Here is a 10,781-nt window from a genome sequence, read left to right on the forward strand (position 1 = left end):
TGTGGTGGTGGTGGACGTGGTGGTAGTGGATGTGGTGGTGATAGAGCGAGCAGGTCACCCGGCCAGCAATTTTACCAGTTACGTATCGGGCCCATGAACTTCAATTTATCCTATACATTAATGGGGTGACCTTACGCTCTAGCTATCAGTATTCAGATTCCTTCCTATCTCATTTCCAGTGTACCCGACTTACCACTCCACTGCTACGGGTACCTAATGACCACAATGGATCAGGGAGCTAGCTGTGAAGAAAAAGGCAGACACCAAAACCTCTATACTTTATATATTCAATTTTATACTTTCATAATAACCACAAACTCAAGAAGTTTCGAAAACCTTTATCTAAAATTCATCAAGCTCAGACAACATGACGTTTACAACGAGCAAGCAATCGATAACCAGAATTACAAAGAGCACGTATCCATAGAGGAAGTAAATGAAATCAACCATTTGTGAATCTAAGGGGAGGTAAGAACAGGGAACATGCTAGATAGCAGTATCAGAGTTTAGACTTAATATGAAGTGTCTAAGGAACGGGGAAAAATAAGGAGCATGCAAAAATAACAATCATAAAGTATGAACTTTCAGTTGGCAATGCGAAAAGCATGGGAAATCGAAATATGCAAAGGAATTTCTTTATTAAAGCAAAAGAAAGGAAAATATAGAAGGTGCAGAGTAGACTTTTCAGCACTATATTTACCTAAAGTGGTGTGAAGACCAACCCTGGCCACAGGTCAGTTAAGGACGGGAGAAACCCCAAGGAAGAACAGTCATCAGGACAGCAGGTGCAGAATGGACACCCCAGGACAGGACAGGAAACCCAGATTAGGATCAGGACAGGACCACCAAGGCAAGACCAGCACCCGCAGTTTGGAAGCAACGCCTGCGCTCCACCCTCTCTGCAGCTATCAGTCAGAATCCCGATTGGGTTTTTGAATTCCCCAGCAAAGTGCTCCGCCAGCACTTAAGGTTTAAAACCTCTCGAGTCTATGGAAAGTTCGGACAGAGTGCTCCGCAGCCCTCTGTATCAGTCACCTATTGAGTGCGTTGGGTCAGTGACAGGTCAGCTATTCGGACAAGTCGGACAATTTCTCTAGCTAAACCTAAGCTAGTTATACTGTTTTCAGGTCAGTGTACCACCCCCCAAATGTTGCAAGTGTAAGAATCCCCAATTTCGATTGGTCCCCAAGTAGGATAGGTCAACACACCAATCACATTTCACTTCTACAAGCTCACATTTACATGGTCTGGGACCGCCTATTGAATTTGGGGTTCCCATGACCTAACTTTCTACATTACAATAGTACATCTATGAATTGTGATACATTGAAAACAATTTAGCTTCTTCTGCTAGGCGAAGGTGCATCTTCCCAGGCACATCTTGGCTGTGACTTCGGGTTGGCACCGCTTCAATGTCACCGGCAGAAGACTGTCATGCGCAGAACGGCTGTTCAATATGGAATCACGAGTGTTCCTCAGACCCCAAGGAATGTGATATATGAAAAGTACGCGAAAACAAATTAAAATTCAGAAATAAATGAATACACTGTATACCATGAATAGCTACTCTATACCCCTTACTTTATATAAACTATAGCATTATTGGTTAGGGCAAACAAACAATAATACAAAAGCGGCAGCGCAAGCTTCACCATGTGAGGATACAAAGCGGCCATCTTAATGCTAGTGCGCAAGCGCAAAGTTTCCCACCAGAACTGCAAGTACGTCACGTCACGTGAGTGTGACTAACGCGTGCGCAGAAGAAAACCCGCCAAGCAGCGGCCATTTTTAGTGACAAGCGTTATTAAGTTTTAGTAACACAAAGGCAAGCATCTCTAGGACACCCCAAATGTCAAAATAAAGGGAAGTTAGTAAGACAAAACATGTTGGGTTACTCTATTACAGTTATTCGAGGTTCATGATTTCAAGCAAGTCGCGTTACGTGCGAATCCTTGCTCCATCAATCCCCTCTTTGATTATATTTACTATCATCACAAAACCAATGGAATCAGATGCCAACTTTCACACTTTGCCCAATTCAATCTCTTCCAACATTCTATTCAGCTTTTCTTTAGTTTCTTTGTTAGGGTGAGAATTTTTCACCCTTTTATAAATCTGATTATTTAATTCCTCTAATTCAAGTTCATCCACGTTGCGTTTCACACCTCTTCTATTCACTGTGTATTTCTTTTGGTGTTTGCGACATTTGCAACAGACAAATATGAAGAATATGAAAAAACCTATTCCAGCAATTGGCATCAGTACCTTAAACAACAAACCTTTACCTAAATTGGAAAACCAATGACCTACAATGGAGAAACCATCAGTAAGTTTCTTCCAGGCACTATCAGCCTCCAGTGGTTTGAGTTCCTTTTCCAAATTTGTGATATTCCTTACATACCTTTTGAGTTCCACACTTTTGTCTAGTATGTAAGTGCAACAATGTTGCGCTTTCAACATTCGGCAGACTCCGCCCTCTTTTGCTAATAAGGTGTCAAGGGCAAGTCTATTTTGCAAAACCATAGATCTGATCGCAACCATTTCGGTATTGATCATCAGAAATCCACTAGCAGTGTCGGTAGATAACCGATCCACTATGGTTGACAATTTGCAAATTCTGTGTGTGTTCAGAACCACTCCCACTGCAGGTATCAATGCACTAAATATACTACCCACTATTTCCCCTATGCTTTCTCTTCTACTACGCACTAAGCCATTAGTGTTTTCACTGCTTCCAGCAATTTCATTCACATGGTATATTTTCGGGAAGACAATTCCAAAATAGCAGCTTCCATACCAGTGATCAGGCAATTTGAAATAAGCCTTGTTTCCACATATATAATACATTCCGGGAAACACAGGTTCTGACCCATTTTTAAAACTCCATCCTCCAATTACCTTGTAATTGTGTTCACATTGACTGGAACCAATGAAAATGTTATTATAATAACTAGTCTTTTCTCGGTGAAGACAAAGTTTCCCTTTTCTCTCGAAATCCAGCAACAAAGCAGGACCAGCCCCACCATTTGAGGTGCTTCCCATGCTCTCAGCCCACTTAGGAGTTTTCTGCCTTTTATCATTTGCCTTTCTTTGGAAACTTTCTCTACTTTTCTCTGCCATGTTTAGAAACATTTTCTCTTGTTCATGTAATGAACAGGCCAAGTTATCTCTATGTGCTTCACCTAAATCTATGGTACCTATAGTCAAAAAGTATTCTCCCATATAACGTGTTACGTCACTTTTGGTATGTACAGGGTTCAAATTTCCACGTATAGGATGTTCAGAAAATATCACGTCTGAGTTAGAGTAATAGTACTGTAACGGTCCTCTTTTATAGAATAAGCTAGCTAAAATGCTACAAGAAATTCCATATGTTAGTGGCAAGTGATGGTAAGTCACTCCCTCAGCTACAGAAGTAGGTAGCTTCATGCAAACATAACAATCTTCTATTTCCATTGCTTCTACATAATGTACTAAAAGGTTTGCGAATACGTTTAAATGAGTCCTGTTCTTGATTCTATGATAATGTAGTCCTTCTTCATCTGGTGCTTCTAAGTCCATATTAGTTTGTTTAACGCTAAGTGCTTTCTCATGTCCATCTACACTTTGTGGTGTCAGTTCGTCAGTGTTTTTCGTCACAGTCTTGGTAGAGTCAATATCAGTACCTTTACTCATCATATAAGGAATAGTAATCGTTAGTCCTATCCATAATATTAATACTAAGGCTACACTACATACACATACCTTGCAGCATGTTTTACAACAATTTCGTCTAGGTCTTCCATTCACATTTGAATCAGACATTTTTGCTTAAAAGAAGCTTTTCCAACCCCTCTTTGTTACTTTGCACAGGTAGCTTACACTGAGCCACTTCAGGTTGGTTCTTCTTCTTCGGCAGACTGGTCAGCTGTCAGTTCTTCGTCACTTTCGTCAGTTATTTCAAGATCCTCAAACTCCTCCAACACCAGGTACGTCCATTCAGGATCCTGGTACTTTTCACTCTGTCTTTTTATTCGGGCACTTCTTCGCTTACTGCTTTTTCCAGGTGGCTCTGGTTTACTGGAAGCTTGTTTCCTTTGCTCAAGTTTCTCTTCTACTGTTTTCAGTCTCAATCTCAGTCTTTTGATGTACCGTGGTTCTGTATTTTTCTTCTTGAGTCTTTTAACTGGCACTGTTGTTGGGCTTTCTTCTAATGCTCTTTTATTTTCGTTCAGTTGTGGCACTTCTGTTTCTGTTTCCTTTTCCCTTTCTATCTGACTAGTCCCAGGTCTTATTTCAGTTTCTTCTGCCTGGTTGCTAAGCTGGCCTTGTTCAGGTGTATACTGAATTTGACTTTTTGATGTTTCGTTTCCTGTATCCTGAACACATTCGTCTAATTCTATCTGATCCTGTTCAAGCACTTCGAACCTTTGATTTTCTTCCGCTTAAACTTTCGCCCTAATTCCTGACTGTCCCTTTTCAATCTCAGGAGTTCTTGGAGGTGTGTCAATAACTTGTTCTGCCCCTATTTGACCTTCCTCCTCATCAGATTTGACGTGAATTTCGATAATCTGATCGTCTCCTTCTATTCCTGCCTTCTCCTCACTATTCCACTCTCTGTCTGCGTATGTCTGGCTCCTCGTTCTTATTGGATCATCAGTCAGGTCGATTACTGGGATCCAATAATCTTGACTGGTGCTCGGTTGTTCATCATCAGCTACTTCAGGACCCACGTCTGGAGACCCCTCAGCTGGAGAACCTTCAGCGTCAGTCTTCTTTTCGTCCTCCGTCACCCTCTTGGTATGGCTGGTATGGATCCACTTTGGCACACCGGCACACTTCACCGCTGTCGTGGTAACCAGGATCACCTGTCTTGGTTTTCCCCACTTCGGTGCAAGGCAACTTGAACGGGTGTGTTTCTTGAGTACCACCCAATCACCGGGAATCATTTTATGGACTGGAGTTGCTGGACTGGCGACGGTGTCTTCCCCAATCTGGTGAGAGATAGAACGCACTTGGTCACCCAGTTGCTTGCAGTACTCAAGTACCAAATCATCAGAAATGCTTATCAGTTTGTGTCCTGGGACCCATGCTTGTCTCATTACTCTTCCCATCAGGATCTCATGGGGACTCAGGCCTGTATTTCGGTCTGGAATACTTCGGATTCCCATCAGGACAAGAGGTAAAGCCTCTATCCAGTTCATGCCAGTAGATTCACACATCTTCCCTATTCTCGACTTGATAGTGCCATTTATTTGTTCCACCACTCCAGAAGCCTCTGGACGATATGCACAGTGCAGTTTTTGTGTGATTTTGAATGCTTCACAGATCTGACCAATTATTTCATTCTGAAAATGCCCACCTCTATCTGATTCAATTGTGACTGGGACCCCGTACCTAGGTATTAGTTCCCGCAGTAACAACTTGGCTACCGTGATGGCATCATTCTTCTTGGCCGGGTAAGCCTCTACCCATTTTGAAAATAGGCAAACAATGACAAGGACATATCTCATTCCTCTACAAAGGGGTAACTGAATGAAGTCAATTTGTAATCTGGTAAAAGGACCTCCTGCTTTCCCAATTTTTCCTATCTCAACTACTGTTTTCTTTCCAGCATTGTATTGATGACATGTCAAGCACCTCTAGCAGAGTGACTCTGCAATTTTCCTGAACTTCGAGTTGAACCATGTCTGCTTAAAAACACGAACCATGGCATCCCTACCAATGTGTGTATTTCCATGTATTAATCTGGCCATAGGAGCAAGCAGACTGTTAGGCAACACAGGCATACCATCAGGGCAAACTATTACACCATCCTCGCTTCTCGGTTGACAACCAAGCTTTCTCCATTTTCCCTTTTCCTTCGGGCCTGCTGCACCTTGCAACTCTCTCAATTCCTCCCATGTTGGCACATCCTCAAACACCATAAGTTGGCAGCTGTTTCCATTCCCTCCCAATTTGATATTGACTGGCATTTTATGTCTTGCACAATGTTGGGCTAGTTGGTCAGCATAATTATTACCTACTGTCACATTGTCCTCGCCAGATTTGTGAGCAGCACATTTGACCACTGCCAATTCTTTTGGTAACTGGATTGCTTCCAGTAATTCCTGTACCACTTTTCCATTTCTGATAGGAGTACCTGAAGAAGTCAGGAACTCTCTTTGCAGCCACAATTGGCCGAAGTCATGCACAACTCCGTAACCATACTGACTGTCAGTGTATACGCTTACTCTTTTATTTTTCCCAATTTTACAGGCTCTTGCCAATGCAATCAATTTGGCTACTTGTGCAGACTTTATTCCAAATAGATAGGATGCTTCTATGGCGCGAGATACTGTGACTACAGCATAGGCAGCACTTAGGCCTCCATTCTCATGTCTCAAACATGAACCATCTACAAACAGCTCATAGTCTTCTACAGGCAGGGGCATTTCTTTGATATCTGGGCGTGGTTTGGTACTAAACTCAGTCAGGTCAATGTAGTCATGCTCGACCTCTCCCTTTGCTTCCGCAATCAGTGATTCAGGTAATAGGGTTGCTGGGTTCAACATGTTACACCGCGTAATGGTTACATTTGCAGCACCTACAAGAATCCTCTCATATTTAGTCAGCCGACTAGGGGTGAGATACTGGGTTTTAGTTCTGGTCAGTAAAATTACAACTGCATGTGGAACATATACAGTTACAGGATGTCCCATAACGATAGATTCGCTCTGTTCAAGACTCATGCAAGTTGCAGCTACTGCTTTTAGACATCCTGGTAATCCAGCAGCCACTGGATCCAAAGTAGCAGAAAAGTATGCTACTGGACGTCTAGTCAAACCATGCTCTTGTGTTAGAACTGACAATGCACAATTGTCTCTTGTATCACAAAACAGTGCAAATTCTTTCGAATAATCAGGCATTCCTAAAGCGGGGGCTGTACATAGACATTCTCGTAATTTAGTAAATGCCGTCAGGCTTTCCTCGTCCCATTCCACTGGGTCCTTGGCTCCTTTCTTTGTCATTTTTATCAATGGTTTTGCTAGGACAGCAAATCCCACAATCCATTGTCTGCAGTATCCTACAACACCAAGGAACATTCTGATTTCTTTCTGAGTATTTGGTAATTGCATGTTTCGAATTATCCTAATTCTTTCTGAAGTAACCCTCCTGATACCCTCCTGATACCTTTCTCTATCTGGTGCCCCAGATATTTTACTGAATTGGTACAGAACTGTAGTTTGTCAGGGGATACTTTGTGTCCTCCTTCACCTAGATGATTCAGTAGGGCAATGGTGTCATCAACACAGTCTTTCTGACTCTTAGACGCCACCAAGAGGTCGTCTATATATTGCACCAAAACTGATTTTCCAGGTAAGACTAAGGATTCAAGGCACCTTTTCGGAATCTGATTAAAGATTGAGGGGCTTTCTGTGTACCCCTGGGGGACGCGATTCCAGACGAACACGTGACTGTCGAATTCAAATGAGAAAAGAAATTTGCTGTCTGGATGCAATGGGATCGAAAAGAATGCATGACGCAAGTCAATTACAGTAAACCACTCTGCATTCCAGGGAATCTGATACAGAATCACTGCTGGGTTCGGAACAATAGGACAGCAAGGAACAACAATTTTGTTTACCTTTCGCAGGTCCTGCACTGCCCTGTACTTACCACTAGGTTTCTTAATTCCAATTATGGGTGAGTTACATGGACTACTCAATACTTCTTGTATAATGTTTGCCTCTAGCAATCTTTTTATTTTAATGGCAACTCCTGCTTTCACTACTGCACTCATTTTATATGGCTTTGTATTTGGGTAAACTGCATCTTCTGTTATGGCTATCTTGATTGGATCAACATTTGCCATTAATCCTACATCCTTTCCAGTAAAGTCCCATACTTCTGGTTTCACTGTCTGTTGGAGTTCTTCAGGTAAGTCTTGTATTGTCAGTCGTTTAATTTCTGAGTCAGGTCTTATTAGCATTAATTTGTATATCCCATCTTTGTCTGGGGTTTGTATTTCGACGCCCTTTGGTGTGCAAAAGATAGTACAATTCATTTTACACAACAAATCACGTCCCAGTAAGTTTACTGGACTAGAGTCACAAACTACAAATCTATGCATTTCTTTGAAATTCCCTATTGTAATCTCCATGGGCTCAGTAACTGGGGTACTAATCAATTGATTAGATACACCCACCACTTGGATTGCTTCTCCCGAGAGGGGTAGGTTTGGAACGTCTGCTGTTCTTACAGTAGATCGGGTAGCACCAGTGTCCAATAGAAAGGTGACATCATTTCCTTCAACCTTTCCTTCAATGTATGGCCCTGACTGGTCTACCGGCAAGTAGGCACCAAGCACGCACTCCTCGTCCTCCCCTCTCAGGCCCCGTCAGTAAGGTTCATCACAGAGGAAAGTATCGGTTAACAGAAATTGTGAAGTCGCTGCATTTCTATCTTCTTTTCCTCCCCAAATTTCTATGTCTTCACCCTGCTGTGCCTTTCCCTTAAAGTTCGGTCTAGGTGCTCGAGGCAACTGACTCGATTTTACCTGTTGCTGGGTCTTTCTTGGTTTTTCATTCTGCGTCTGTGGATTTAAATCAGTAGTTTGGGGGTTATTATTCTGTGCATATGGACACTCGTCTCTCCAGTGCCCTATCTGTCCGCACCCGTGACAGGGGAATTTCTTTTTGGCTTCTTCTTGACTCATTTTTATTCTAGGCTTCCCTCCACCCCCAGATCCTTGGTTTTGGGTGTTACTATTCGCTTTACTTAACTGCTTTTCTTGTTGCTCAGCTAATTTTACTTGTGCCCACATGACCTTTTCCTTTAAGGCCTTTCGCTTTTCAGCCATTTCGTCTTCACGCTACTTTGCGTAGCGCAAAACCTCATCAATCTTTTTTGACTGCCAACAGATTTTATTGTCTTTGATCCATTGACAAATTTCAGGTCTTAAACCGTTTACAAACCTGTAAATGAAGTTGGTCATATCCTTCATCTCAATGTTATCTATGCCGCTGTACGTTTTGAACACCTGTAATAGTCTTTCATAATAGGAATGCACAGTTTCGTCTCTATCCTGAGTAGTTCTATCTATTCGGGTCCAATCTGTCTCCTTTGCAGGCACTTTTCCCTTCAGATGCAATATTACCTGATTGTATTTTTTCATTACATCATCTGAAGGAGCCCCTGTGATAGGGTCCCTTGGGTAATCTTTACTAGGCCAATCAACGGCAATTTTACATTCTGTCCACAAATCTACCGGAACGACATTAAAGAAAAACCCATCCAAGTCTTTCCACAGACATTTTTGGACTTTCATAAACCTCTCTACCTGTCTGTACCACTCTACGGGCTTTTCTCGTAATTTCGGGAAATCATTAGTAAAGGACACAATATCCTGTCGGGACCATGGAACGTGCACATACTTTCCACCTGGCACCTCTCGCATGGGATATAACTGTTCTGGTTTGTCAGCTTCTTTTAGAACATACTCAGAAGTCATCTGTTTTGACCTAACCTCCTCCTTTTTCTTTGCCCACCTGGCTTTCCACTTTTCTAAGTCTCCCCATTTTTGCAACACGTTCAATAACTCTTTGATCTGTACCTTCTTTCCTGACACATTCATATTTTCCAGATCTTTGTCTGAAAACTCAGCTCGGTAGGGTTTCTGTAATGGCTTTGATTTCGAAATATCTATTCCCATATTAGCTGCAGTGTCTGTTAATTTCTCATGGAACACTCTGGTATTACGGGTAAGACCCTTGCAGATAAACAGGAACTCTTCTTCAGAATAAGTATTTAATCTGTCTAACCCCACATTTCCAGCCATCAGTTCTTCCATTTCTATTCTCAATTTGTAAATATCTAATGGTTTCGGCGAGGAATTCGGTTTCTCTAATTCTCGACTCCATCTCTCGATTTCTTCAGGAGTCACTACAGTGGCATGTTTAGTACCAGAAGCTGACTCAATCTGCACTTCTCCTGAACTGAGAGGAGTGTGTCTTCTCTGTGAACCCCTTTCCAGCTCTCGTACTGGCAAATCCATCAAGGAAATTACAGATTCGCATTCGCTGGCCTGATCATCCACAATTAAGGGCTCTTTTCTTGGCTGTACTATAGCCGGGGTAATAATCGGTGTCTTGGGACACCCCTGTTTATCCCCATACAAAGGAACGACTGGTCCAATAGTTACTGGGATGGTCAGGGCTTCAGGACTTGTATTTAGCTGGGAGATTTTCTGAATTAATTCTGTTCTCTGTTTAATTAATGCCTCTTGCTCTCTCTCCTGTAGGATTCTTTCCAGACTTATTTCAGGTATTATTTGCGGAGTCAGGGTCGGGGCAGTTGGATGCGTCATACTTGGTCCCTCACCATAATTGGGTTTCATAAATGGATTTCCTGTGCTTAAAGGTCTCGGCATCTCCTGATAAGGAGGTGCTAGACAGCCGTCTCTTACATTTGTAGGTCTAGGCCCCTCCTGGTAAGGAGGTCTCAAGCAAGCATCCCCTACACTAGAGGATCTACGTCCTTCATTATAAGGAGGTGGATTTTTCATGAACAAGTCATCCAACAAATCGTCATCTGAATCCCCACTGGTTACTAGATGTTTAGTTTTCTCTGTCCTTTTCTCTCCCATGGGTTCTCCTAGTGCCATCATAGGATACAATCCTTCTACTATCATATTCTGCCTCTACTGTTTCATTCTTTTCTCTCGGGTTTCGGGTTTTACTTTAGGATACCATTTGGTCAACTCTTTATCCATTCGGGGGTTGTCTCTCTCAAAAGCCTCTATTTCCCATTCTTCTAAGGCT

The sequence above is a fragment of the Lissotriton helveticus genome, chromosome 9, assembly GCF_964261635.1.
Source record: "Lissotriton helveticus chromosome 9, aLisHel1.1, whole genome shotgun sequence".
Classification (NCBI taxonomy): Eukaryota; Metazoa; Chordata; class Amphibia; order Caudata; family Salamandridae; genus Lissotriton; species Lissotriton helveticus.